At 46.3% G+C, this 27090-nt stretch overlaps 17 non-coding genes across 17 annotated transcripts; 7 read left to right on the top strand and 10 right to left on the bottom strand.

Annotated features, from left to right (window-relative positions):
- Nucleotides 1-1406: 1406 nt before the first annotated feature.
- Nucleotides 1407-1488, bottom strand: trnal-aag (transfer RNA leucine (anticodon AAG)). Its single transcript has one exon. It is a non-coding gene; the product is annotated as a tRNA-Leu (tRNA).
- A 2197-nt stretch (nucleotides 1489-3685) lies between these two features.
- On the bottom strand, nucleotides 3686-3767 carry trnal-aag (transfer RNA leucine (anticodon AAG)). Its single transcript has one exon. It is a non-coding gene; the product is annotated as a tRNA-Leu (tRNA).
- A 139-nt stretch (nucleotides 3768-3906) lies between these two features.
- trnad-guc (transfer RNA aspartic acid (anticodon GUC)) lies at nucleotides 3907-3978 on the top strand. The gene has a single exon. It is a non-coding gene; the product is annotated as a tRNA-Asp (tRNA).
- Nucleotides 3979-4268: 290 nt separating this feature from the next.
- On the bottom strand, nucleotides 4269-4350 carry trnal-aag (transfer RNA leucine (anticodon AAG)). The gene has a single exon. It is a non-coding gene; the product is annotated as a tRNA-Leu (tRNA).
- A 139-nt stretch (nucleotides 4351-4489) lies between these two features.
- Nucleotides 4490-4561, top strand: trnad-guc (transfer RNA aspartic acid (anticodon GUC)). The gene has a single exon. It is a non-coding gene; the product is annotated as a tRNA-Asp (tRNA).
- A 1936-nt stretch (nucleotides 4562-6497) lies between these two features.
- trnal-aag (transfer RNA leucine (anticodon AAG)) lies at nucleotides 6498-6579 on the bottom strand. The gene has a single exon. It is a non-coding gene; the product is annotated as a tRNA-Leu (tRNA).
- A 1578-nt stretch (nucleotides 6580-8157) lies between these two features.
- On the bottom strand, nucleotides 8158-8239 carry trnal-aag (transfer RNA leucine (anticodon AAG)). The gene has a single exon. It is a non-coding gene; the product is annotated as a tRNA-Leu (tRNA).
- Nucleotides 8240-8378: 139 nt separating this feature from the next.
- trnad-guc (transfer RNA aspartic acid (anticodon GUC)) lies at nucleotides 8379-8450 on the top strand. Its single transcript has one exon. It is a non-coding gene; the product is annotated as a tRNA-Asp (tRNA).
- A 3999-nt stretch (nucleotides 8451-12449) lies between these two features.
- trnad-guc (transfer RNA aspartic acid (anticodon GUC)) lies at nucleotides 12450-12521 on the top strand. Its single transcript has one exon. It is a non-coding gene; the product is annotated as a tRNA-Asp (tRNA).
- Nucleotides 12522-15904: 3383 nt separating this feature from the next.
- Nucleotides 15905-15986, bottom strand: trnal-aag (transfer RNA leucine (anticodon AAG)). Its single transcript has one exon. It is a non-coding gene; the product is annotated as a tRNA-Leu (tRNA).
- Nucleotides 15987-16125: 139 nt separating this feature from the next.
- trnad-guc (transfer RNA aspartic acid (anticodon GUC)) lies at nucleotides 16126-16197 on the top strand. The gene has a single exon. It is a non-coding gene; the product is annotated as a tRNA-Asp (tRNA).
- Nucleotides 16198-19378: 3181 nt separating this feature from the next.
- On the bottom strand, nucleotides 19379-19460 carry trnal-aag (transfer RNA leucine (anticodon AAG)). The gene has a single exon. It is a non-coding gene; the product is annotated as a tRNA-Leu (tRNA).
- Nucleotides 19461-20561: 1101 nt separating this feature from the next.
- Nucleotides 20562-20633, top strand: trnad-guc (transfer RNA aspartic acid (anticodon GUC)). The gene has a single exon. It is a non-coding gene; the product is annotated as a tRNA-Asp (tRNA).
- Nucleotides 20634-22040: 1407 nt separating this feature from the next.
- trnal-aag (transfer RNA leucine (anticodon AAG)) lies at nucleotides 22041-22122 on the bottom strand. Its single transcript has one exon. It is a non-coding gene; the product is annotated as a tRNA-Leu (tRNA).
- A 139-nt stretch (nucleotides 22123-22261) lies between these two features.
- Nucleotides 22262-22333, top strand: trnad-guc (transfer RNA aspartic acid (anticodon GUC)). Its single transcript has one exon. It is a non-coding gene; the product is annotated as a tRNA-Asp (tRNA).
- Nucleotides 22334-25452: 3119 nt separating this feature from the next.
- Nucleotides 25453-25524, bottom strand: trnae-uuc (transfer RNA glutamic acid (anticodon UUC)). The gene has a single exon. It is a non-coding gene; the product is annotated as a tRNA-Glu (tRNA).
- Nucleotides 25525-25831: 307 nt separating this feature from the next.
- On the bottom strand, nucleotides 25832-25913 carry trnal-aag (transfer RNA leucine (anticodon AAG)). The gene has a single exon. It is a non-coding gene; the product is annotated as a tRNA-Leu (tRNA).
- Between the last annotated feature and the right edge of the window lie 1177 nt (nucleotides 25914-27090).

Below are 27090 nucleotides of genomic sequence, written 5' to 3'. Positions count from 1 at the left end.
CATGTTGCAGTCAAGTTGCCAAAATCGACCCTGTCCTAAACACTGTCTGCAAGGCTTTAACTGGATGATTGAAATCTATTAGAACCGACAATCTCTATCTGCTGTCAGGCATTGATCCTTCCTATATCAGACGTCAGAAGAAAAGCTCAAACAAGAAACAGACCCTCGTCTCGCTCTGTTTGACGAAGAACCAGCAAAGAAGAGATTAAAATCAAGGCAAAACTTCCTACATTCAGTATAAGCCTCGATTGACTGCCATCACAGCAACAGGTTGGCCCTCTACTCTAGCCGCCGGGAGAAAGCCTCACACAAATCCTCTCTCTGCCTAAGCAAATTTATTCTGCCCGGCTCCAGAGAAGTGTGGCCTTTTTGGTCCTGGCCTTGGCCTAAATCGCCCAAGATCTGAGAAAATAATCGTTGCAAGGTATCCATGAACAAAAGAGGCTATGAGGATAGTTCTACAGCATGTTAGTGGGGAGGAGTGCAGACGATGAGTCATTTGTTAGTCTGCTCTCTCCTGCCTGTGCAATGCAACCAACAAAATCTGGAAGCTGTCAGTGACTAGGCTGGTTGTGTGTGGAGCGCCGGACCCTAGCCATTAGAATACCTGGGAGCTGATCTACCTCAGACGGGGAGATGGTTCAGGTGTCTCTTATTTTCATCAGTTATTATCTTGTTCAAATTGGAGAAGTGACCACAGTATCCCTCCCTCATTGTTGTGATGTATGGACTCGGCGTTAATGCACAGCCCTACAGAAATCAAACACAGTATTTTAATAATGTTTGTTGCTACCCCCCTCGAAATTAGGATGCATAACAAGTCTTCAAAAAGGGAAAATTGTTTGTCAGAGTCAGTGTGTCAAATTAAAGGTTAGGGGCGCAGCAGGCGAGGAGCTCGACATAGTATCACAAAAATCAACCTTTGTAGAATTACAAAAGTCCTTAGGCCAAGCACTGTATGCACTTGTTTATTACAAAGCAACTAATCACCGACAAACAAACACTCGTAGATTTTAACAGTTTTTTCTGACCGGGAATCGAACCCGGGCCACGGCGGTGAAAGTACTGAATCCTATCCACTAGACCAGACCACCAGGGACCTGATGTTACCTCAGACACTTGTTTCCTGCAGGGTTTCTTGACAAATAGGTGAAGCACCCATTGCATTCGTGTACCATGTCAGAAATGCGAATTGTATTCTTTGAACCAGAGGAACTCTTATGTGAAGTGAAGTGATAAACACTACACAATGGAAAGTGCTACATGAATTTGGACTTGTACATTGAAACATTATACAAGTCTAACAAGAGCAAACAGACTTTCCTTCCTCATGTCTTCTATTGTCTTCTTGGCCCAGGGTCTTATCGCCTCACTCAGGGGAGATACAAGTGTGCTACCAACAAAAACCGCAGTGGTGGGATTTGAACCCACGCTTCCCGAGAGACTGGAGCCTTAATCCAGCGCCTTAGACCGCTCGGCCACACTACCTTGTACAAGTGCTTTTAACGGATCAATTTGTCGGAATTATGAGATGGCAGAAAGATGAAATCGCAATGCTTTGGTTGTGGCATGGCAGGCAAAAGCCACGAACGTTGGCTTGTCCCTTGGAAAGGGCTGTGCAAAGCAGTCCTCGTTAGTATAGTGGACAGATGGTTCAGGTGGCTCTTATTTTCATCAGTTATTATCTTGTTCAAATTGGAGAAGTGACCACAGTATCCCTCCCTCAATGTTATGATGTGTGGACTCGGCGTTAATGCACAGCCCTACAGAAATCAAACACAGTATTTTAATAATGTTTGTTGCACCCCTCGAAATTAGGATGCATAACAAATCTTCAAAAAGGAAAAATTGTTTGTCAAAGTCAGTGTGTCAAATTAAAGGTTAGGGACGCAGCAGGTGACGAGCTCGACATAGTATCACAAAAATCAACCTTTGTAGAATTAGAAAAGTCCTTAGGCCAAGCCCTGTATGGACTTGTTTACTACAACGCAACTAATCACCTACGAGCAAACCCTGAAAACAGTTTAATTACAGCCTTCCACCTCAAGAACACATATACCAATGGTTAGCTTGAAGTCCGTTGGTACAGAAAACAGCTTCAATACAACCACAGACAGTCTATCTTGGTCAACTTCAAATATCATATTGAGAGGGTTAAAGCTAAGGTTGGAGTTGGGAACAGCATCCTAAAAAACTGGCCGATACCAGCTGCGGAACAGATTCTGCCACTATCCGAGAAACTGAACTCGCCTTATGATTCAATCAAAAGTGCTTCATGTCATGTTGCAGTCAAGTTGCCGAAATCGACCCTGTCCTAAACACTGTCTGCAAGGCTTTAACTGGATGATTGAAATCTATTAGAACCGACAATCTCTATCTGCTGTCAGGCATTGATCCTTCCTATATCAGACGTCAGAAGAAAAGCTCAAACAAGAAACAGACCCTCGTCTCGCTCTGTTTGACGAAGAACCAGCAAAGAAGAGATTAAAATCAAGGCAAAACTTCCTACATTCAGTATAAGCCTTGATTGACTGCCATCACAGCAACAGGTTGGCCCTCTGCTCTAGCCGCCGGGAGAAAGCCTCACACAAATCCTCTCTCTGCCTAAGCAAATTTATTCTGCCCGGCTCCAGAGAAGTGTGGCCTTTTTGTTCCTGGCCTTGGCCTAAATCGCCCAAGATCTGAGAAAATAATCGTTGCAAGGTATCCATGAACAAAAGAGGCTATGAGGATAGTTCTACAGCATGTTAGTGGGGAGGAGTGCAGACGATGAGTCATTTGTTAGTCTGCTCTCTCCTGCCTGTGCAATGCAACCAACAAAATCTGGAAGCTGTCAGTGACTAGGCTGGTTGTGTGTGGAGCGCCGGACCCTAGCCATTAGAATACCTGGGAGCTGATCTACCTCAGACGGGGAGATGGTTCAGGTGTCTCTTATTTTCATCAGTTATTATCTTGTTCAAATTGGAGAAGTGACCACAGTATCCCTCCCTCATTGTTGTGATGTATGGACTCGGCGTTAATGCACAGCCCTACAGAAATCAAACACAGTATTTTAATAATGTTTGTTGCTCCCAACCTCGAAATTAGGATGCATAACAAGTCTTCAAAAAGGGAAAATTGTTTGTCAGAGTCAGTGTGTCAAATTAAAGGTTAGGGGCGCAGCAGGCGAGGAGCTCGACATAGTATCACAAAAATCAACCTTTGTAGAATTACAAAAGTCCTTAGGCCAAGCCCTGTATGCACTTGTTTATTACAAAGCAACTAATCACCGACAAACAAACACTCGTAGGTTTTAACAGTTTTTTCTAACCGGGAATCGAACCCGGGCCGTGGCGGTGAAAGCACTGAATGCTATCCACTAGACCAGACCACCAGGGAGCTGATGTTACCTCAGACACTTGTTTCCTGCAGGGTTTCTTGACAAATAGGTGAAGCACCCATTGCATTCGTGTACCATGTCAGAAATGCGAATTGTATTCTTTGAACCGGGGGAACTTTCGTGTGAAGTGAAGTGATAAACACTACACAATGGAAAGTGCTGCATGAATTTGGACTTGGACGTTGAAACATTATACAAGTCTAACAAGAGGAAACAGACTTTCCTTCCTCGTGTCTTCTATTGTCTTTTTGGCCCAGGATCTTAACACCTCAGTCAGGGAAGATACAAGTGTGCTACCAACAAAAATGGCAGTGGTGGGATTTGAACCCACGCCTCCCGAGAGACTGGAGCCTTAATCCAGCGCCTTAGACCGCTCGGCCACACTACCCTGAATGACTGTTTTTAGCTGATCAGTTTGTCGGCATTATGAGATGGCAGAAAGATGAAATCGCAATGCTTTGGTTGTCGCATGGCAGGCAAAAGCCACAAACGTTGGCTTGTCCCTTGGAAAGTGCTGGGCAAAGCAGTCCTCGTTAGTATAGTGGACAGTATCTCCGCCTGTCACGCGGAAGACCAGGGTTCGATTCCCTGATGGGGAGATGGTTCAGGTGTCTCTTATTTTCATCAGTTATTATCTTGTTGAAATTGGAGAAGTGACCACAGTATCCCTCCCTCAATATTGTATTCTTTGAACCGGGTGAACTTTCGTGTGAAGTGAAGTGATAAACACTACACAATGGAAAGTGCTGCATGAATTTGGACTTGGACGTTGAAACATTATACAACTCTAACAAGAGCAGACTTTCTTTCCTCATGTCTTCTATTGTCTTCTTGGCCCAGGGTCTTATCGCCTCAGTCAGGGAAGATACAAGTGTGCTCCCAACAAAAATGGCAGTGGTGGGATTTGAACCCACGCCTCCCGAGAGACTGGAGCCTTAATCCAGCGCCTTAGACCGCTCGGCCACACTACCCTGAATGAGTGCTTATAACAGATCAATTTGATGGCATTATGTGATGGCAGAAAGATGAAATCGCAATGCTTTGGTTGTGGCATGACAGGCAAAAGCTATGAACATTGGCTTGTCCTTTCGAAAAGGCTGTGTTGAGCAGTCCTCGTTAGTATAGTGGACAGTATCTCCGCCTGTCACGCGGAAGACCAGGGTTCGATTCCCTGACGAGGAGATGGTTCAGGTGTCTCTTATTTTCATCAGTTATTATCTTGTTCAAATTGGAGAAGTGACCACGGTATCCCTCCCTCAATGTTGTGATGTGTGGACTTGGCGTTAATGCACAGCCCTACAGAAATCAGACACAGTTTTTTACAAACGTTTGTTGCAACCCTCGAATTTAGGATGCATAACAAGTCTTCAAAAAGGGAAAATTCGTTAGGCCAAGCCCTGTATGGTCTTATTTACTACAACGCAACTAATCACCTATGAGCAATTCCTGACAACAGTTTAATTACAGTCTTCCACCTCAAGAACACATATACCAATGGTTAGCCTAAAGTCAGTTGGTACAGAAAACAGCTTCAATACAACCACAGACAGTCTATCTTGGTCACCTTCAAATATCATTTTGAGAGGGTTAAAGCTAAGGTTGGAGTTGGGAACAGCATCCTAAAAAACTGGCCGATACCAGCTGCGGAACAGATTCTGCCACTATCCGAGAAACTGAACTCGCCTTATGATTCAATCAAAAGTGCTTCATGTCATGTTGCAGTCAAGTTGCCAAAATCGACCCTGTCCTAAACACTGTCTGCAAGGCTTTAACTGGATGATTGAAATCTATTAGAACCGACAATCTCTATCTGCTGTCAGGCATTGATCCTTCCTATATCAGACGTCAGAAGAAAAGCTCAAACAAGAAACAGACCCTCGTCTCGCTCTGTTTGACGAAGAACCAGCAAAGAAGAGATTAAAATCAAGGCAAAACTTCCTACATTCAGTATAAGCCTCGATTGACTGCCATCACAGCAACAGGTTGGCCCTCTACTCTAGCCGCCGGGAGAAAGCCTCACACAAATCCTCTCTCTGCCTAAGCAAATTTATTCTGCCCGGCTCCAGAGAAGTGTGGCCTTTTTGGTCCTGGCCTTGGCCTAAATCGCCCAAGATCTGAGAAAATAATCGTTGCAAGGTATCCATGAACAAAAGAGGCTATGAGGATAGTTCTACAGCATGTTAGTGGGGAGGAGTGCAGACGATGAGTCATTTGTTAGTCTGCTCTCTCCTGCCTGTGCAATGCAACCAACAAAATCTGGAAGCTGTCAGTGACTAGGCTGGTTGTGTGTGGAGCGCCGGACCCTAGCCATTAGAATACCTGGGAGCTGATCTACCTCAGACGGGGAGATGGTTCAGGTGTCTCTTATTTTCATCAGTTATTATCTTGTTCAAATTGGAGAAGTGACCACAGTATCCCTCCCTCATTGTTGTGATGTATGGACTCGGCGTTAATGCACAGCCCTACAGAAATCAAACACAGTATTTTAATAATGTTTGTTGCTCCCCCCCTCGAAATTAGGATGCATAACAAGTCTTCAAAAAGGGAAAATTGTTTGTCAGAGTCAGTGTGTCAAATTAAAGGTTAGGGGCGCAGCAGGCGAGGAGCTCGACATAGTATCACAAAAATCAACCTTTGTAGAATTACAAAAGTCCTTAGGCCAAGCACTGTATGCACTTGTTTATTACAAAGCAACTAATCACCGACAAACAAACACTCGTAGATTTTAACAGTTTTTTCTGACCGGGAATCGAACCCGGGCCACGGCGGTGAAAGTACTGAATCCTATCCACTAGACCAGACCACCAGGGACCTGATGTTACCTCAGACACTTGTTTCCTGCAGGGTTTCTTGACAAATAGGTGAAGCACCCATTGCATTCGTGTACCATGTCAGAAATGCGAATTGTATTCTTTGAACCAGAGGAACTCTTATGTGAAGTGAAGTGATAAACACTACACAATGGAAAGTGCTACATGAATTTGGACTTGTACATTGAAACATTATACAAGTCTAACAAGAGCAAACAGACTTTCCTTCCTCATGTCTTCTATTGTCTTCTTGGCCCAGGGTCTTATCGCCTCACTCAGGGGAGATACAAGTGTGCTACCAACAAAAACCGCAGTGGTGGGATTTGAACCCACGCTTCCCGAGAGACTGGAGCCTTAATCCAGCGCCTTAGACCGCTCGGCCACACTACCTTGTACAAGTGCTTTTAACGGATCAATTTGTCGGAATTATGAGATGGCAGAAAGATGAAATCGCAATGCTTTGGTTGTGGCATGGCAGGCAAAAGCCACGAACGTTGGCTTGTCCCTTGGAAAGGGCTGTGCAAAGCAGTCCTCGTTAGTATAGTGGACAGATGGTTCAGGTGGCTCTTATTTTCATCAGTTATTATCTTGTTCAAATTGGAGAAGTGACCACAGTATCCCTCCCTCAATGTTATGATGTGTGGACTCGGCGTTAATGCACAGCCCTACAGAAATCAAACACAGTATTTTAATAATGTTTGTTGCACCCCTCGAAATTAGGATGCATAACAAATCTTCAAAAAGGAAAAATTGTTTGTCAAAGTCAGTGTGTCAAATTAAAGGTTAGGGACGCAGCAGGTGACGAGCTCGACATAGTATCACAAAAATCAACCTTTGTAGAATTAGAAAAGTCCTTAGGCCAAGCCCTGTATGGACTTGTTTACTACAACGCAACTAATCACCTATGAGCAAACCCTGACAACAGTTTAATTACAGCCTTCCACCTCAAGAACACATATACCAATGGTTAGCTTGAAGTCCGTTGGTACAGAAAACAGCTTCAGTACAACCACAGACAGTCTATCTTGGTCAACTTCAAATATCATATTGAGAGGGTTAAAGCTAAGGTTGGAGTTGGGAACAGCATCCTAAAAAACTGGCCGATACCAGCTGGGGAACAGATTCTGCCACTATCCGAGAAACTGAACTTGCCTTATGATTCAATACAGCCAAAAGTGCTTCATGTCATGTTGCCGAAATCGACCCTGTCCTAAACACTGTTTGCAAGGCTTTAACCGGATGTTTGAAATCCATTGGAACCGACGGTGGAAGCGGCGAATCCTAGCCACTAGACCACCAGGGAGCTGATCTTACCTCAGACACTTGTCTCCTGCATGGTTTCTTGACAAATAGGTGAAGCACCCATTGCATTCGTGTACCATGTCAGAAATCCGAATTGTATTCTTTGAACCAGGGAATGTTCGTGTCTGAGGCGACAGTGAAGTGATAACCACTACATAATGGAAAGTGCTGCATGAATTTGGACTTGGACGTTGAAACATTATACAAGTCTAACAAGAGCAAACAGACTTTCCTTCCTCATGTCTTCTATTGTCTTCTTGGTGTAGTTCGTGTTGATGTTAAGGTTGTTGTTTCTACACAATGTCACCAGACAGGCCGACTTCCTCCTGCAAGTGGCTCCGTGCCGGCCAGTGAGACATCCTATTACTGCGGTGTGATCCAAATACAGAAACAGATAAAAGTGGCCAGAATGTCTTAAGTAGGGGCGGAGATCTTCAAACGACATGTTGATAAACATACACGCACGTCCAAAGTTTAGCTTTACCGGAGACTGCTGCGGGGCCTTAAAACTGTGTTGGTTGTGCTTTTATTATTGCATACCTGGCGTGGAAAACTCCAAACCCAACTTGTTTGCCCTATTTTTGCAAACTTTCCAAAGCTTTCCAAATTAGGCCCAGGGTCTTATCGCCTCAGTCAGGGAAGATAGAAGTGCGTTACCAGCAAAAATGGCAGTGGTGGGATTTGAATCCACGCCTCCCGAGAGACTGGAGCCTTAATCCAGTGCCTTAGACCGCTCGGCCACACTACCCTGTACAAGTGCTTTTAACGGATCATTTTGTCGGAATTATGAGATGGCAGAAAGATGAAATCGTATTGCTTTGGTTGTGGCATGGCAGGCAAAAGCCACGAACATTGGCTTGTCCCTTGGAAAGGGCTGTGCAAAGCAGTCCTCGTTAGTATAGTGGACAGTATCTCCGCCTGTCACGCGGAAGACCAGGGTTCGATTCCCTGACGGGGAGACGGTTCAGGTGTGTCTTATTTTCATCAGTTATTATCTTGTTCAACTTGGGAGAGGAGAGGACTTGTGAGCTGGGCGGAAGCCAAGGGCAGGGCACCTGGCAGTCCGATCCTCGGCTACATAAGCTGGCTCTTGGAACGTGGAACGTCACTTCGCTGGTGGGGAAGGAGCCTGAGCTAGTACGTGAGGTGGAGAAGTTCCGGCTAGATATAGTCGGACTCACTTCGACGCACAGCAAGGGCTCTGGAACCACTTCTCTTGAGAGGGGCTGGACTCTCTTCCACTCTGGCGTTGCCGGCAGTGAGAGGCGACGGGCTGGGGTGGCAATTCTTGTTGCCCCTCGGCTCAAAGCCTGCACGTTGGAATTCAACCCGGTGGACGAGAGGGTAGCTTCCCTCCGCCTTCAGGTGGGGGGACGGGTCCTGACTGTTGTTTGCGTTTACGCGCCAAACGGCAGCTCAGAGTACCCACCCTTTTGGGATTCACTCGAGGGAGTACTGGAGAGTGCTCCCCCGGGTGATTCCCTCGTTCTACTGGGGGACTTCAACGCTCATGTTGGCAGCGACAGTGAAACCTGGAGAGGTGTGATTGGGAAGAATGGCCGCCCGGATCTGAACCCGAGTGGTGTTCTGTTATTGGACTTTTGTGCTCTTCACAGATTGTCGATAACAAACACCATGTTCAAACATAAGGGTGTCCATATGTGCACTTGGCACCAGGACACCCTAGGCCGCAGTTCCATGATCGACTTTGTAGTTGTGTCATCGGATTTGCGGTCTCATGTTTTGGACACTCGGGTGAAGAGAGGGGCGGAGCTTTCTACCGATCACCACCTGGTGGTGAGTTGGCTGCGATGGTGGGGGAGGATGCCGGACAGACCTGGCAGGCCCAAACGCATTGTGAGGGTTTGCTGGGAACGCCTGGCAGAGTCTCCTGTCAGAGAGAGTTTCAATTCCCACCTCCGGAAGAACTTTGAACATGTCACGAGGGAGGTGCTGGACATTGAGTCCGAGTGGACAATGTTCCGTACCTCTATTGTCGAGGTGGCCGATTGGAGCTGTGGCCGCAAGGTAGTTGGTGCCTGTCGTGGCGGTAATCCTAGAACCCGTTGGTGGACGCCGGCGGTGAGGGATGCCGTCAGGCTGAAGAAGGAGTCCTATCGGGTTCTTTTGGCTCATGGGACTGCTGAGGCAGCAGACAGGTACCGACAGGCCAAGCGGTGTGCGGCTTCAGCGGTCGCGGAGGCAAAAACTCGGACATAGGAGGAGTTCGGGGAGGCCATGGAAAAAAACTTCCGGACGGCTTCGAAGCAATTCTGGACCACTATCCGCCGCCTCAGGAAGGGGAAGCAGTGCAGTGTCAACACCGTGTATGGTGGGGATGGTGCTCTGCTGACCTCGACTGCGGATGTTGTGGATCGGTGGAGGGAATACTTCGAAGACCTCCTCAATCCTACCAGCACGTCTTCCTATGAGGAAACAGGGCCTGGGGAATCTGTGGTGGGCTCTCCTATTTCTGGGGCTGAGGTTGCCGAGGTAGTTAAAAAGCTCCTCGGTGGCAAGGCCCCGGGGGTGGATGAGATCCGCCCGGAGTTCCTTAAGGCTCTGGATGTTGTGGGGCTGTCTTGGTTGACAAGACTCTGCAACATCGCGTGGACATCGGGGGCGGTACCTCTGGATTGGCAGACCGGGGTGGTGGTTCCTCTCTTTAAGAAGGGGAACCGGAGGGTGTGTTCCAACTATCGTGGGATCACACTCCTCAGCCTTCCCGGTAAGGTCTATTCAGGTGTACTGGAGAGGAGGCTACGCCGGATAGTCGAACCTCGGATTCAGGAGGAACAGTGTGGTTTTCGTCCTGGTCGTGGAACTGTGGACCAGCTCTATACTCTCGGCAGGGTCCTTGAGGGTGTATGGGAGTTTGCCCAACCAGTCTACATGTGCTTTGTGGACTTGGAGAAGGCATTCGACCGTGTACCCCGGGAAGTCCTGTGGGGAGTGCTCAGAGAGTATGGGGTAACGGACTGTCTTATTGTGGCAGTTCGCTCCCTGTATAATCAGTGTCAGAGCTTGGTCCGCATTGCCGGCAGTAAGTCGGACACGTTTCCAGTGAGGGTTGGACTCCGCCAAGGCTGCCCTTTGTCACCGATTCTGTTCATAACCTTTATGGACAGAATTTCTAGGCGCAGTCAGGGCGTTGAGGGGATCTGGTTTGGTGGCTGCAGGATTAGGTCACTGCTATTTGCAGATGATGTGGTCCTGATGGCTTCCTCCGGCCAAGATCTTCAGCTCTCACTGGATCGGTTCGCAGCCGAGTGTGAAGCGACTGGGATGGGAATCAGCACCTCCAAGTCCGAGTCCATGGTTCTCTCCCGGAAAAGGGTGGAGTGCCATCTCCGGGTTGGGGAGGGGATCTTGCCCCAAGTGGAGGAGTTCAAGTACCTCGGAGTCTTGTTCACGAGTGGGGGAAGAGTGGATCGTGAGATCGACAGGCGGATCGGTGCGGCGTCTTCAGTAATGCGGACGCTGTATCGATCCGTTGTGGTGAAGAAGGAGCTGAGCCGGAAGGCAAAGCTCTCGATTTACCGGTCGATCTACGTTCCCATCCTCACCTATGGTCATGAGCTTTGGGTCATGACCGAAAAGACAAGATCACGGGTACAAGCGGCCGAAATGAGTTTCCTCCGCCGAGTGGCGGGGCTCTCCCTTAGAGATAGGGTGAGAAGCTCTGTCATTCGGGGGGAGCTCAAAGTAAAGCCGCTGCTCCTCCACATCGAGAGGAGCCAGATGAGGTGGTTCGGGCATCTGGTCAGGATGCCACCCGAACGCCTCCCTAGGAAGGTGTTTCGGGCACGTCCGACCGGTAGGAGGCCACGGGGAAGACCCAGGACACGCTGGGAAGACTATCTCTCCCGGCTGGCCTGGGAACGCCTCGGGATCCCCAAGGAGGAGCTGGACGAAGTGGCTGGGGTTTGGGAAGTCTGGGTTTCCCTGCTTAAGCTGCTGCCCCCACAACCCGACCTCGGATAAGTGGAAGAAGATGGATGGATGGATGGAACTTGGGAGAAGTGACCAAAGTATCCCTTCCTCAATGTTATGATGTGTGGACTCGGCGTTAATGCACAGCCCTACATAAATCAAAAACAGTATTTTAATAATGTTTGTTGCACCCCTCGAAAATACGATGCATAACAAGTCTTCAAAAAGGGAAAATTGTTTGTCGGAGTCAGTGTGTCAAATTAAAGGTTAGGGACGCAGCAGGTGACGAGCTTGACATAGCATCACAAAAATCAACCTTCCTAGAATTAGAAAAGTCCTTAGGCTAAGCCCTGTATGGACTTGTTTACTACAACACAACTAATCACCTACGAGCAAAAGCTCGTAGGTTTTAACGGTATTTCACTGACCGGGAATCGAACCCAGGCCGGGGCGGTGAAAGCGCCGAATCCTAGCCACTAGACCACCAGGGAACTGATCTTACCTCAGACACTTGTTTCCTGCATGGTTTCTTGACAAATAGGTGAAGCACCCATTGCATTCATGTACCATGTCAGAAATGCGAATTGTATTCTTTGAACCAGGGGAACTCTTATGTGAAGGTAAGTGATAAACACTACACAATGGAAAGTGCTGCATGAATTTGGACTTGGACGTTGAAACATTATATACATGTATGTCTAACAAGAGGAAACAGATTTTCTTTCCTCATGTCTTCTATTGTCTTCTTGGCCCAGGGTCTTATCGCCTAAGTCAGGGAAGAAACAAGTGTGCTACCAACAAAAATGGCAGTGGAGGGATTTGAACCCACAACTCCTGAGAGACTGGAGACTTAATCCAGCGCCTTAGACCGCTCGGCCACACTACCCTGAATGTGTGCTTTTAACGGCTCAATTTGTTGGCATTACGTGATGGCAGAAAGATGAAATCGCAATGCTTTGGTTGTGGCATGACAGGCAAAACCCACGAACATTGGCTAAACCCTTCGAAAAGGCAGTGTGGAGTAGTCTTCGTTAGTATAGTGGACATTATCTCCGCCTGTCACGCGGAAGACCAGGGTTCGATTCCCTGACGGGGAGACGGTTCAGGTGTCTCTTATTTTCATCAGTTATTATCTTGTTCAAATTGGAGAAGTGACCACGGTATCCCTCCCTCAATGTTGTGATGTGTGGACTCGGCGTTAATGCACAGCCCTACAGAAATCGAACTCAGTATTTTAATAATGTTTGTTGCACCCCTCAAAATTAGGATGCATATCAAGTCTTCAAAAAGGGAAAATTGTGTGTCAGAGTCAGTGTGTCAAATTAAAGGTTAGGGACGCAGCAGGTGACGAGCTCGACATAGCATCACAAAAATCAACCTTTGTAGAATTAGAAAGGTCCTTTGGCCAAGCACTGTATGGTCTTATTTACTACAACACAACTAATTACCTGCAAGCAAATGCTCATAGGGTTGAACAGTTTTTCACTGACCGGGAATCGAACCCGGACCACTGCGGTGAAAGCACCAAATCCTAGCCACTAGACCACCAGGGAGCTGATCTTACCTCAGACACCTGTTTCCTGCATGGTTTCTTGACAAATAGGTGAAGCACCCATTGCATTCGTGTACCATGTCAGGAATGCGAATTGTATTCTTTGAACCGGGGGAACTTTCGTGTGAAGTGAAGTGATAAACACTACACAATGGAAAGTGCTGCATGAATTTGGACTTGGACGTTGAAACATTATACAAGTCTAACAAGAGCAAACAGACTTTCCTTCCTCATGTCTTCTATTGTCTTCTTGGCCCAGGGTCTTATCGCCTCAGTCAGGGAAGATACAAGTGTTCTACCAACAAAAATGGCAGTGGTGGGATCTGAACCCACACCTACCGAGAGACTGGAGCCTTAATCCAGCCTTTGACCCCTCGGCCACACTACCCTGAATGAGTGCTTTTAACGGATCAATTTGATGGCATTACGTGATGGCAGAAAGATGAAATCGCAATGCTTTGATTGTTGCATGACAGGCAAAAGCCACGAACATTGGCTTGTCCCTTTGAAAAGGCTGTGAGCTTTCCTCGTTAGTATAGTGGACAGTATCTCCGCCTGTCACGCGGAAGAACAGGGTTCGATTCCCTGACGGGGAGATGGTTCAGGTGTCTCTTATTTTCATCAGTTATCTTGTTGAAATTGGAGAAGTGACCACGGTATCCCTCCCTCAATGTTGTGATGTGTGGACTTGGCGTTAATGCACAGCCCTACAGAAATCAGACACAGTATTTTACAAACGTTTGTTGCAACCCTCGAAATTAGGATGCATAACAAGTCTTCAAAAAGGGAAAATTCAATAGGCCAAGCCCTGTATGGTCTTATTTACTACAACGCAACTAATCACCTATGAGCAATTCCTGACCACAGTTTAATTACAGTCTTCCACCTCAAGAACACATATACCAATGGTTAGCCTAAAGTCAGTTGGTACAGAAAACAGCTTCAATACAACCACAGACAGTCTATCTTGGTCACCTTCAAATATCATATTGAGAGGGTTAAAGCTAAGGTTGGAGTTGGGAACAGCATCCTAAAAAACTGGCCGATACCAGCTGGGGAACAGATTCTGCCACTATCCGAGAAACTGAACTCGCCTTATGATTCAATACAGCCAAAAGTGCTTCATGTCATGTTGCCGAGATCGACCCTGTCCTAAACACTGTTTGCAAGGCTTTAAACGGATGCTTGAAATCCATTGGAACTGACGGTGGAAGCGGCGAATCCTAGCCACTAGACTACCAGGGAGCTGATCTTACCTCAGACACTTGTCTCCTGCATGGTTTCTTGACAAATAGGTGAAGCACCCATTGCATTTGTGTACCATGTCAGAAATGCGAATTGTATTCTTTGAACCAGGGAATGTTCGTGTCTTAGGCGACAGTGAAGTGATAACCACTACATAATGGAAAGTGCTGCATGAATTTGGACTTGGACGTTGAAACATTATACAAGTCTAACAAGAGCAAACAGACTTTCTTTCCTCATGTCTTCTATTGTCTTCTTGGTGTAGTCCGTGTTGAGGTTAATGTTGTTGTTTCTACACAATGTCACCAGACAGGCCAACTCCCTCCTGCAAGTGGCTCCGTGTCGGCCAGTGAGACATCCTATTACTGCGGTGTGATCCAAATACAGAAACAGATAAAAGTGGCCAGAATGTCTTAAGTAGGGGCGGAGATCTTCAAACGACATGTTGATAAACATACACACACGTCCACCTTTTAGCTTTACCGGAGGCTGCTGCGGGGCCTTAAAACTGTGCTGGTTGTGTTTTTAATTATTGCATACCTGGCGTGGAGAAGTCCAAAGCCAACGTGTTTGCCTTATTTTTGCAAGCTTTCCAAAGCTTTTCCAAATTAGGCCTCAGTCAGGGAAGATACAAGTGTGTTACCAGCAAAAACGGCAGTGGTGTGATTTGAACCCACGCCTCCCGAGAGACTGGAGCCTTAATACAGCGCCTTAGACCGCTCGGCCACACTACCCTGTATACGTGTTTTTAACTGATCATTTTGTCGGCATTATGAGATGGCAGAAAGATGAAATCGCAATGCTTTGGTTGTGGCATGGCAGGCAAAAGCCACGAACGCTGGCTTGTCCCTTGGAAAGGGCTGTGCAAAGCAGTCCTCATTAGTATAGTGGACAGTATCTCCGCCTGTCATGCGGAAGACCAGGGTTTGATTCCCTGACGGGGAGATGGTTCAGGTGTTTCTTATTTTCATCAGCTATTATCTTGTTCAAATTGGAGAAGTGACCACAGTATCCCTCCCTCAATGTTGTGATGTATGGACTCGGCGTTAATGCACAGCCCTACAGAAATCAAACACAGTATTTTAATATTGTTTGTTGCACCCCTCGAAATTAGGATGCATAACAAGTCTTCAAAAAGGGAAAATTGTTTGTCAGAGTCAGTGTGTCAAATTAAAGGTTAGGGACGCAGCAGGCGACGAGCTCGACATAGCATCACAAAAATCAACCTTTGTAGAATTAGAAAAGTCCTTACGCCAAGCCCTGTATGGACTTGTTTACTACAACGCAACTAATCAGCTCGTAGGGTTTAACGTTTTTTCCCTGACTGGGAATTGAACGCGGGCCGCGGCAGTGAAAGCGCTGAATCCTAGCCACTAGACCATCTTACCTCAGACACTTGTTTCCGGTATGGTTTCTTGACAAATAGGTGAAGCACCCATTGCATTCGTGTACCATGTCAGAAATGCGATTTGTATTCTTTGAACCAGGGGAACTCTTATGTGAAGTGAAGTGATAAACACTACACAATGGAAAGTGCTGCATGAATTTGGACTTGGACGTTGAAACATTATACAAGTCTAACAAGAGCAAACAGACTTTCCTTCCTCATGTCTTCTATTGTCTTCTTGGCCCAGGGTCTTATCGCCTCACTCAGGGAAGATACAAGTGTGCTACCAACAAAAATGGCAGTGGTGGGATTTGAACCCACGCCTCCCGAGAGACTGGAGCCTTAATCCAGCGCCTTAGACCGCTCGGCCACACTACCCTGTACAAGTGCTTTTAACGGATCAATTTGTCGGAATTATGAGATGGCAGAAAGATGAAATCGCAATGCTTTGATTGTCGCATGGCAGGCAAAAGCCACGAACGTTGGCTTGTCCCTTGGAAAGGGCTGTGCAAAGCAGTCCTTGTTAGTATAGTGGACAGTATCTCCGCCTGTCACGCGGAAGACCAGGGTTCGATTCCCTGACGGGGAGATGGTTCAGGTGTCTCTTATTTTCATCAGTTATTACCTTGTTCAAATTGGAGAAGTGACCACAGTATCCCTCCCTCAATGTTGTGATGTGTGGACTCGAGTCATGAATTTGATGACTTTAGACTCGACTTGACAAAATGTAAAAAGACTTGCAACTTGACTTAGACTTTAACATCAATGACTTGTGACTTCACTTGGACTTGAGCCTTTTGAATTGACATGACTTGACATGACTTGCTACTTTCCCCAAAACCCAAAGATGAAAAAGTTATTCGGGAGCGCTCCGTATTTTTCATTGTGTACTTGTCTAGCTATCAGCGTTGCGTGTGTCAGCTGGTGTGCTCTCAGTACAACAGCCAATCATATTAGATCTACTTTGTTTTCCTCACACAGCATTCATCCAATCAAATTGCAGGACAACCAACGAAGAAGACATGTCCAAACCACACGCCAGTGAACAAAAAATGATACCTAAAATAATTTAGTTTGGGTATAAAAATTACGAGGTGGTCAACACAAAACGGTTTGCAGTATGCAACACATGCGGTTCGAAAATTACTGATGGAGAGGCAACAACTTCCAACTTCGTCCGGCATTTGAAGTTGCACAAAGAACGGTAAGTTTTGAATGTAAGATAACGTTTATTGGCTAAGCAACGTGACTTTTATTTGCTGTGTAGTTAAATCAGTGAGGCTGTAAACTCACTGCTAACGTTATAACGTTATTGCAAACACGGGAATCTGTTGCAGTTCACTACCTTATTCATACTTTTTGTTCAGTGATTTTTTTTAAGCAGGGTTACGTTAGTCAATATATCACACGTAACGTTAGACGGCGGTCAGCAGCACCGCGTATTTTAGCCACCTAAAAAAAGACAAAAATAGTAAAATAAAGGTCAGTTAAAATGTATACTACATTATGAATATGTGTACCGTTTTAGCTAGCTTTCTGACATACTGTTGGTTGTTTACCTCAGTGGTCCCCAACCACCGGGCCGTGGCCCGGTACTGGTCCGTGGATCGATTGGTATCGGGCCGCACAAGAAATATATATATATATATATATATATTTTTTTCTTTTTTTAATTAAATCAACATAAAAAACACAAGATACACTTACAAGTAGTGCACCAACCCAAAAAAACTCTCTCCCCCCTTTTGTTCTGGGCATTGAACATGAAGACTCTTCCTTCACTGTTCCGAGTGGCCATGAGAGTCTTGGCAGTGCCTGCCTCCAGTGCTCCAGTGGAGCGAGTTTTCAGCCATGGTGGCATCATACTACGCCCCCATCGTGCACAAATGACTGACAGACTCTTGGCTAATTTGGTCTTTTGCAAATGCAATGCAGCATAGGGCCCTGACATATAAAAAGTACAACTTTTTTGTTATGTTCACGTATATGTCATGTTTTTTCAATGTTAACACTTTTGTACAAATAAGTACATTTGCACTTTATTTTTTAGTGTGTTTGTTCTGTAAAGGAATGAGTTAATGTTTAAAATGACTGGTTAATAGTGCTATTATAAAGTGCAATGTCAGCACAATTTTCTTTCCTGCAATTTAAAATGCACTTGTTTTAATAAATAAATACAGTGTTTGAAAAGCATACACAATCTGTGTTAATATATTAGTCTGTGGTTAAAAGGACTTGAAAGGACTCGAAACTCAAAATGCAGGACTTAGGACTTGACTTGAGACTTTCCAGTCTTGACTTTGGACTTGACTCGGGGCTTGCCTGTCTTGACTCGGGACTTGACTCGGACTTTAGGGGAAAGACTTGAGACTTACTTGTGACTTGCAAAACAATGACTTGGTCCCACCTCTGTGTGGACTTGGCGTTAATCCACAGCCCTATAGAAATCAGACACAGTATTTTACAACGTTTGTTGCAACCCTCGAAATTAGGATGCATAACAAGTCTTCAAAAAGGGAAAATTCGTTAGGCCAAGCCCTGTATGGTCTTATTTACTACAACGCAACTAATCACCTATGAGCAATTCCTGACAACAGTTTAATTACAGTCTTCCACCTCAAGAACACATATACCAATCGTTAACCTAAAGTCACTTGGTACAGAAAACAGCTTCAATACAACCACAGACAGTCTATCTTGGTCACCTTCAAATATCATATTGAGAGGGTTAAAGCTAAGGTTGGAGTTGGGAACAGCATCCTAAAAAACTGGCCGATACCAGCTGGGGAACAGATTCTGCCACTATCCGAGAAACTGAACTCGCATTATGATTCAATCAAAAGTGCTTCATGTCATGTTGCAGTCAAGTTGCCAAAATCGACCCTGTCCTAAACACTGTTTGCAAGGCTTTAACTGGATGCTTGAAATCTATTAGAACCGACAATCTCTATCTGCTGTCAGGCATTGATCCTCCCTATATCAGACGTCAGAAGAAAAGCTCAAACAAGAAACAGACCCTCGTCTCGCTCTGTTTGACGATGAACCAGCAAAGAAGAGATTAAAATCAAGGCAAAACTTCCTACATTCAGTATAAGCCATGCTTGACTGCCATCACAGCAACAGGTTGGCCCTCTGCTCTAGCCGCCGGGAGAAAGCCTCACACAAATCCTCTCTCTGCCTAAGCAAATTTATTCTGCCCGGCTCCAGAGAAGTGTGGCCTTTTTGGTCCTGGCCTTGGCCTAAATCGCCCAAGATCTGAGAAAAGGATCTTTGCAAGGTATCCATGAACAAAAGAGGGTATGAGGATAGTTCTACAGCATGTTAGTATGGAGGAGTACAGACGATGAGTCATTTGTTAGTCTGCTCTCTCCTGCCTGTGCAATGCAACCAACAAAATCTGGAAGCTGTCAGTGACTAGGCTGGTTGTGTGTGGAGCGCCGGACCCTAACACCTGGGAGCTGATCTACCGCAGACACTTGTCTCCTGCATGGTTTCTTGACAAATAGGTGAAGCACCCATTGCATTCGTGCACCATGTCAGAAATGCAAATTGTATATTTTGAACCAGGGAATTTTCGTGTCTTAGGGGAAAGTGAAGTGATAAACACTACATAATGGAAAGTGCTGCATGAATTTGGACTTGGACGTTGAAACATTATACAAGTCTAACAAGAGCAAACAGACTTTCCTTCCTCATGTCTTCTATTGTCTTCTTGGCCCAGGGTCTTATCGCCTCAGTCAGGGAAGATACAAGTGTACTACCAACAAAAATGGCAGTGGTGGGATTTGAACCCACGCCTCCCAAGAGACTGGAGGCTTAATCCAGCGCCTTAGACCACTCGGCCACACTACCCTGAAAGAGTGCTTTTAACGCATCAATTTGATGGCATTACGTGATGGCAGAAAGATGAAATCGCAATGCTTTGGTTGTGGCATGACAGGCAAAAGCCACGAACATTGGCTTGATCCTTGGAAAGGGCTGAGCAAAGCAGTCCTCGTTAGTATAGTGGACAGTATCTCCTCCTGTCACGTGAAAGACCAGGGTTCGATTCCCTGACGGGGAGATGGTTCAGGTGTCTCTTATTTTTATCAGTTATTATCTTGTTGAAAATGGAGAAGTGACCACGGTATCCCTCCCTCAATGTTGTGATGTGTGGACTTGGCGTTAATGCACAGCCCTACAGAAATCAGACACAGTATTTTACAAACGTTTGTTGCAACCCTCGAAATTAGGATGCATAACAAGTCTTCAAAAAGGGAAAATTCGTTAGGCCAAGCCTTGTATGGTCTTGTTTACTACAACGCAACTAATCACCTACGAGCAAACGCTCGTAGGGTTTAACAGTTTTTCCCTGACCAGGAATTGAACGCGGGCCGCGGCGGTGAAAGCGCCGAATCCTAGCCACTAGACCACCAGGGAGCTGATCTACCGCAGACACTTCTCTCCTGCATGGTTTCTTGACAAATAGGTGAAGCACCCATTGCATTCGTGTACCATGTCAGAAATGCAAATTGTATTCTTTGAACCAGGGAATTTTCGTGTCTTAGGGGACAGTGAAGTGATAAACACTACATAATGGAAAGTGCTGCATGAATTTGGACTTGGACGTCGAAACATTATACAAGTCTAACAAGAGCAAACAGATTTTCCTTCCTCATGTCTTCTATTGTCTTCTTGGCCCAGGGTCTTATCGCCTCACTCAGGGAAGATACAATTGTGCTACCAACAAAAATGGCAGTTGTGGGATTTGAACCCACGCTTCCCGAGAGACTGGAGCCTTAATCCAGCCCCTTAGACCGCTCGGCCACACTACCCTGTACAAGTGCTTTTAACGGATCAATTTGTCGGAATTATGAGATGGCAGAAAGATGAAATCGCAATGCTTTGGTTGTGGCATGACAGGCAAAAGCCACGAACGTTGGCTTGGCCCTTGGAAAGGGCTGTGCAAAGCAGTCCTCGTTAGTATAGTGGCCAGTATCTCCGCCTGTCACGCGGAAGACCAGGGTTCAATTCCCTGACGGGGAGATGGTTCAGGTGACTCTTAATTTCATCAGTTATAATCTTGTTGAAATTGGAGAAGTGACCACAGTATCCCTCCCTCAATGTTATGATGTGTGGACTCGGCGTTGCTGCACCGCCCTACAGAAATCAAACACAGTGTTTTAATAATGTTTGTTGCACCCCTCAAAATTAGGATGCATAACAAGTCTTCAAAAAGGGGAAATTGTTTGTCAGAGTCAGTGTTTCAAATTAAAGGTTTGGAACGCAGCAGGTGACGATCTCGACATAGCATCACAAAAATCAACCTTTGTAGAATTAGAAAAGTCCTTAGGCTAAGCCCTGTATGGACTTGTTTACTACAACGCAACTAATCACCTACGAGCAAACCCTGACAACAGTTTAATTACAGCCTTCCACCTCAAGAACACATAAATCAATGGTTAGCCTAAAGTCCGTTGGTACAGAAAACAGCTTCAATACAACCACAGACAGTCTATCTTGGTCAACTTCAAATATCATATTGAGAGGGTTAAAGCTAAGGTTGGAGTTGGGAACAGCATCCTAAAAAACTGGCCCATACCAGCTGGGGAACAGATTCTGCCACTATCCGAGAAACTGAACTCGCCTTATGATTCAATACAGCCAAAAGTGCTTCATGTCATGTTGCCGAGATCGACCCTGTCCTAAACACTGTTTGCAAGGCTTTAACCGGATGCTTGAAATCCATTGGAACCGACGGTGGAAGCGCCGAATCCTAGCCACTAGACCACCAGGGAGCTGATCTTACCTCAGACACTTGTCTCCTGCATGGTTTCTTGACAAATAGGTGAAGCACCCATTGCATTCGTGTACCGTGTCAGAAATGCGAATTGTATTCTTTGAACCAGGGAATGTTCGTGTCTTAGGCGACAGTGAAGTGATAACCACTACATAATAGAAAGTGCTGCATGAATTTGGACTTGAACGTTGAAACATTATACAAGTCTAACAAGAGCAAACAGACTTTCCTTCCTCATGTCTTCTATTGTCTTCTTGGTGTAGTCCATGTTGATGTTAAGGTTGTTGTTTCTACACAATGTCACCAGACAGGCCAACTCCCTCCTGCAAGTGGCTCCGTGCCGGCCAGTGAGACATCCTATTACTGCGGTGTGATCCAAATACAGAAACAGATAAAAGTGGCCAGAATGTTTTAAGTAGGGGCGGAGATCTTCAAACGTCATGTTGATTAACATACACGCACGTCCAACGTTTAGCTTTAACGGAGACTGCTGCGGGGCCTTAAAACTGTGCTGGTTGTGCTTTTATTATTGCATACTTGGCGTGGAAAACTCCAAACCCAACTTGTTTGCCCTATTTTTGCAAGCTTTCCAAAGCAGGACCAGGGTCTTATCGCCTCAGTGAGGGAAGATAGAAGTGCGTTACCAGCAGAAATGGCAGTGGTGGGCTTTGAACCCACGCCTCTCGAGAGACTGGAGCCTTAATCCAGTTCCTTAGACCGCTCGGCCACACTACCCTTAATGAGTGTTTTTAACTGATCAGTTTGTCGGCATTATGAGATGGCAGAAAGATGAAATCGCAAAGTTTTGGTTGTCGCATGGCAGGCAAAAGCCACAAACGCTGGCTTGTCCCTTGGAAAGGGCAGTGCACAGCAGTCCTCGTTAGTATAGTGGACAGTATCTCCGCCTGTCACGCGGAAGACCAGGGTTCGATTCCCTGACGGGGAGATGGTTCAGGTGTCTATTATTTTCATCAGTTATTATCTTGTTGAAATTGGAGAAGTGACCACGGTCTCCCTCCCTCAATGTTGTGATGTGTGGACTTGGCGTTAATGCACAGCCCTACAGAAATCACACACAGTATTTTACAAACGTTTGTTGCAACCCTCAAAATTAGGATGCATAACAAGTCTTCAAAAAGGGAAAATTCGTTAGGCCAAGCCCTGTATGGTCTTATTTACTACAACGCAACTAATCACCTATGAGCAATTCCTGACAACAGTTTAATTATAGTCTTCCACCTCAAGAACACATATACCAATGGTTAGCCTAAAGTCGGTTGGTACAGAAAACAGCTTCAATACAACCACAGACAGTCTATCTTGGTCACCTTCAAATATCATATTGAGAGGGTTAAAGCTAAGGTTGGAGTTGGGAACAGCATCCTAAAAAACTGGCCGATACCAGCTGGGGAACAGATTCTGCCACTATCCGAGAAACTGAACTCGCCTTATGATTCAATCAAAAGTGCTTCATGTCATGTTGCAGTCAAGTTGCCGAAATCGACCCTGTCCTAAACACTGTTTGCAAGGCTTTAACTGGATGCTTGAAATCTATTAAAACCGACAATCCCTATCTGCTGTCAGGCATTGATCCTTCCTATATCAGACGTCAGAAGAAAAGCTCAAACAAGAAACAGACCCTTGTCTCGCTCTGTTTGACTAAGAACCAGCAAAGAAGACATTAAAAATCAAGGCAAAACTTCCTACATTCAGTATAAGCCTTGATTGACTGCCATCACAGCAACAGGTTGGCCCTCTGCTCTAGCCGCCGGGAGAAAGCCTCACACAAATCCTCTCTCTGCCTAAGCAAATTTATTGTGCCCGGCTCCAGAGAAGTGTGGCCTTTTTGGTCCTGGCCTTGGCCTAAATCGCCCAAGATCTGAGAAAAGGATCGTTGCAAGGTATCCATGAACAAAAGAGGGTTGAGGTTAAGGTTGTTGTTTCTACACAATGTCACCAGACAGGCCAACTCCCTCCTGCAAGTGGCTCCGTGCCGGCCAGTGAGACATCCTATTACTGCGGTGTGATCCAAATACAGAAACAGATAAAAGTGGCCAGAATGTTTTAAGTAGGGGCGGAGATCTTCAAACGACATGTTGATAAACATACACACACGTCCACCTTTTAGCTTTACCGGTGGCTGCTGCGGGGCCTTAAAACTGTGCTGGTTGTGTTTTTATTATTGCATACCTGGCGTGGAGAACTCTAAAGCCAACGTGTTTGCCCTATTTTTGCAAGTTTTCCAAAGCTTTCCAAATTAGGCCCAGGGTCTTATCGCCTCAGTCAGGGAAGAAACAAGTGTGTTACCAGCAAAAATGGCAGTGGTGGGATTTGAACCCACGCCTCCCGAGAGACTGGAGCCTTAATCCAGCGCCTTAGACTGCTCGGTAGAGATGCGCGGTTTGCGGGCACACCCGCGGAGTCCGCGGATCGGGCGGATGAAATTCAAAAAAATTAGATTTTATCCGCGGGTCGGGTCGGGCGGTTGAAAAAAAAAAAAAAAAAGATTCTAAATAGATTCAGGCGGGTGGCAGTTAAACCAATTCGGAAATATATATACATAGTTAAATGTTGTTACCCACATACGAAAAACGAGCAGGCACCTGCAGCATATGCCACAACAGAAGAAAAAAAAAAAAGAATAGATGGACACTTTTACGGAGCGGAGAAGGGACGCCTCGCCGGGGTCCGGGACCGAGGCCCCTTCCCCCGAAAGGGCCCCACCGGGAGCCGTAGCTGAGGCGATCCGCGAGAAGGGCCCGACGCACGTCCAGGGTCACCACCGCGCCCACCGCACCGACACCCCGCCTCGTCCGCCTTCGCCGCGGCCGGCGTCACGCGCAGCAGGTAAGCAGCTTACCTGCCCGCCACCCCCGTGGCCGGTGGCTCGTAACAGGGGTCACTCCGCGCGCTCCGCCCGCGCAGCTTACCTGCCCGCCACCCCCGTTGCCGGGGGCGCGTAACAGGGGTCACTCCTCGCGCAGTGCGCTCACGAAAGGGGTGGGGCTCACCCTGGTTGATATAGACAGCAGGACGGTGGCCATGGACGTCGGAACCCGCTAAGGAGTGTGTAACAACCCACCTGCCGAATCAACTAGCCCTGAAAATGGATGGCGCTGGAGCGTCGGGACCATACCCGGCCATCGCCGGCAGCGAGACGCGTTTGGAGGTGCGCTCAGCGCGGCTCCTATATGATTGCGCACTGGTGTGCGTCTGGGTCGTGACAGCGTGGCACGCGAATGTCTGTGCTGCATTGGATCAGTCTCCTTTCTTTAACAGGCAAAAGCTTTATAACCTCACTAATGCCTTGCATCGTCTATATTAGATATATAACAACGGGCGGGTGCGGGCGGATGCGGTTCTGATTAAATGTTAGGTCGGGTGGATGGCGGATGGTTGACAACTTTATGATGCGGTTGCGGATGAAATAATTGCGTATCCGCGCATCTCTACTGCTCGGCCACACTACCCTGAATGCGTATTTTTAACTGATCAGTTTGTCGGCATTATGAGATGGCAGAAAGATGAAATCGCAATGCTTTGGTTGTGGCATGACAGGCAAAAGCCACGAACGTTGGCTTGTACCTTGGAAAGGGCTGGGCAAAGCAGTCCTCGTTAGTATAGTGGGCAGTATCTCCGCCTGTCACGCGGAAGACCAGGGTTCGATTCCCTGACCGGGAGATGGTTCAGATGTCTCTTATTTTCATCAGTTATTATCTTGTTCAAATTGGAGAAGTGACCACAGTGTCCCTCCCTCAATGTTGTGATGTGTGGACTCGGCGTTAATGCACAGCCCTACAGAAATCAAACACAGTATTTTAATAATGTTTGTTGCACCCCTCGAAATTAGGATGCATGACAAGTCTTCAAAAAGGGAAAATTGTTTGTCATAGTCAGTGTGTCAAATTAAAGGTTAGGGACACAGCAGATGACGAGCTCGACATGGCATCACAAAAATCAACCTTTGTAGAATTAGCAAAGTCTTTAGGCCAAGCCCTGTATGGTCTTATTTACTACAACACAACTAATTACCTACGAGCAAACGCTTATAGGGTTGAACGGTTTTTCCCTGACCGGGAATCGAACCCGGGCCGCGGCTGTGAAAGCGCCGAATCCTAGCCACTAGACCACCAGGGAGCTGATCTTACTTCAGACACTTGTTTCCTGCATGGTTTCTTGACAAATAGGTGAAGCACCCATTGCATTAGTCTACCATGTCAGACATATGAATTATATTCTTTGAACCGGGGGAACTTTCGTGTGAAGTGAAGTGATAAACACTACACAATGGAAAGTGCTGCATGAATTTGGACTTGGACGTTGAAACATTATACAAGTCTAACATGAGCAAACAGATTTTCCTTCCTCATGTCTTCCATTGTCTTCTTGGCCCAGGGTCTTATCGCCTCAGTCAGGGAAGATCCAAGTGTGCTACCAACAAAAATGGCAGTGGTGGGATTTGAACCCACGCCTCCCGAGAGACTGGAGCCTTAATCCAGCGCCTTAGACCGCTCGGCCACACTACCCTGTACAAGTGCTTTTAACTGATCAATTTGTCGGAATTATGAGATGGCAGTAAGATGAAATCGCAATGCTTTGGTTGTCGCATGGCAGGCAAAAGCCACGAACGTTGGCTTGTCCCTTGGAAAGGGCTGTGCAAAGCAGTCCTCGTTAGTATAGTGGACAGTATCTCCGACTGTCACGCGGAAGACCAGGGTTCGATTCCCAAATCCACACATTACTGTTAATTTTGCCAATGTTGGTCAAAGACTAAATAGTGAGTGTTTGCCCTGGTTGTGACGCAGCAAGTCCGCCGCACAACAAGCGCTGCGGACACAGCGGACTTACAACAAACAGAAAAGCAAGGAAGCAGGCAAGCATGGAATTTAATCAATAATTCAGCTGATCTAACAAAGCAAAGCGGACATAACAAATGATCTTACCAGTGGGGTATGCTGGTGACGAAGTACGCTGTTTTTACAAATGAAACAATGACGCCATTTTTAAAGCTACCGACATGGTCACCTGTCAGTGGTAGCCCCGCCCATCTTAAAGTCCCAGGTAAGTCCGCCATAAATACATATACACATAACAAATACACATATTAAATCCAACACAGTGTGTCAAATTAAAGGTTAGGGACGCAGCAGGTGACGAGCTCGACATAGCATCACAAAAATCAACCTTTGTAGAATTAAAAAAGTCCTTAGGCTAAGCCCTGTATGGACTTGTTTACTACAACGCAACTAATCACCTACGAGCAAACCCTGACAACAGTTTAATTACAGCCTTCCACCTCAAGAACACATATACCAATGGTTAGCCTAAAGTCCGTTGGTACAGAAAACAGCTTCAATACAACCACAGACAGTCTATCTTGGTCAACTTCAAATATCATATTGAGAGGGTTAAAGCTAAGGTTGGAGTTGGGAAAAGCATCCTAAAAAACTGGCCCATACCAGCTGGGGAACAGATTCTGCCACTATCCAAGAAACTGAACTCGCCTTATGATTCAATGCAGCCAAAAGTGCTTCATGTCATGTTGCCGAGATCGACCCTGTCCTAAACACTGTTTGCAAGGCTTTAACCGGATGCTTGAAATCCATTGGAATCGACGGTGGAAGCGCCGAATCCTAGCCACTAGACCACCAGGTAGCTGATCTTACCTCAGACACTTGTCTCCTGCATGGTTTCTTGACAAAT

This window comes from Nerophis lumbriciformis, linkage group LG03 (genome assembly GCF_033978685.3).
Source record: "Nerophis lumbriciformis linkage group LG03, RoL_Nlum_v2.1, whole genome shotgun sequence".
NCBI classification, from domain to species: Eukaryota; Metazoa; Chordata; class Actinopteri; order Syngnathiformes; family Syngnathidae; genus Nerophis; species Nerophis lumbriciformis.
This window is presented reverse-complemented; position numbering and strand designations above follow the sequence as displayed.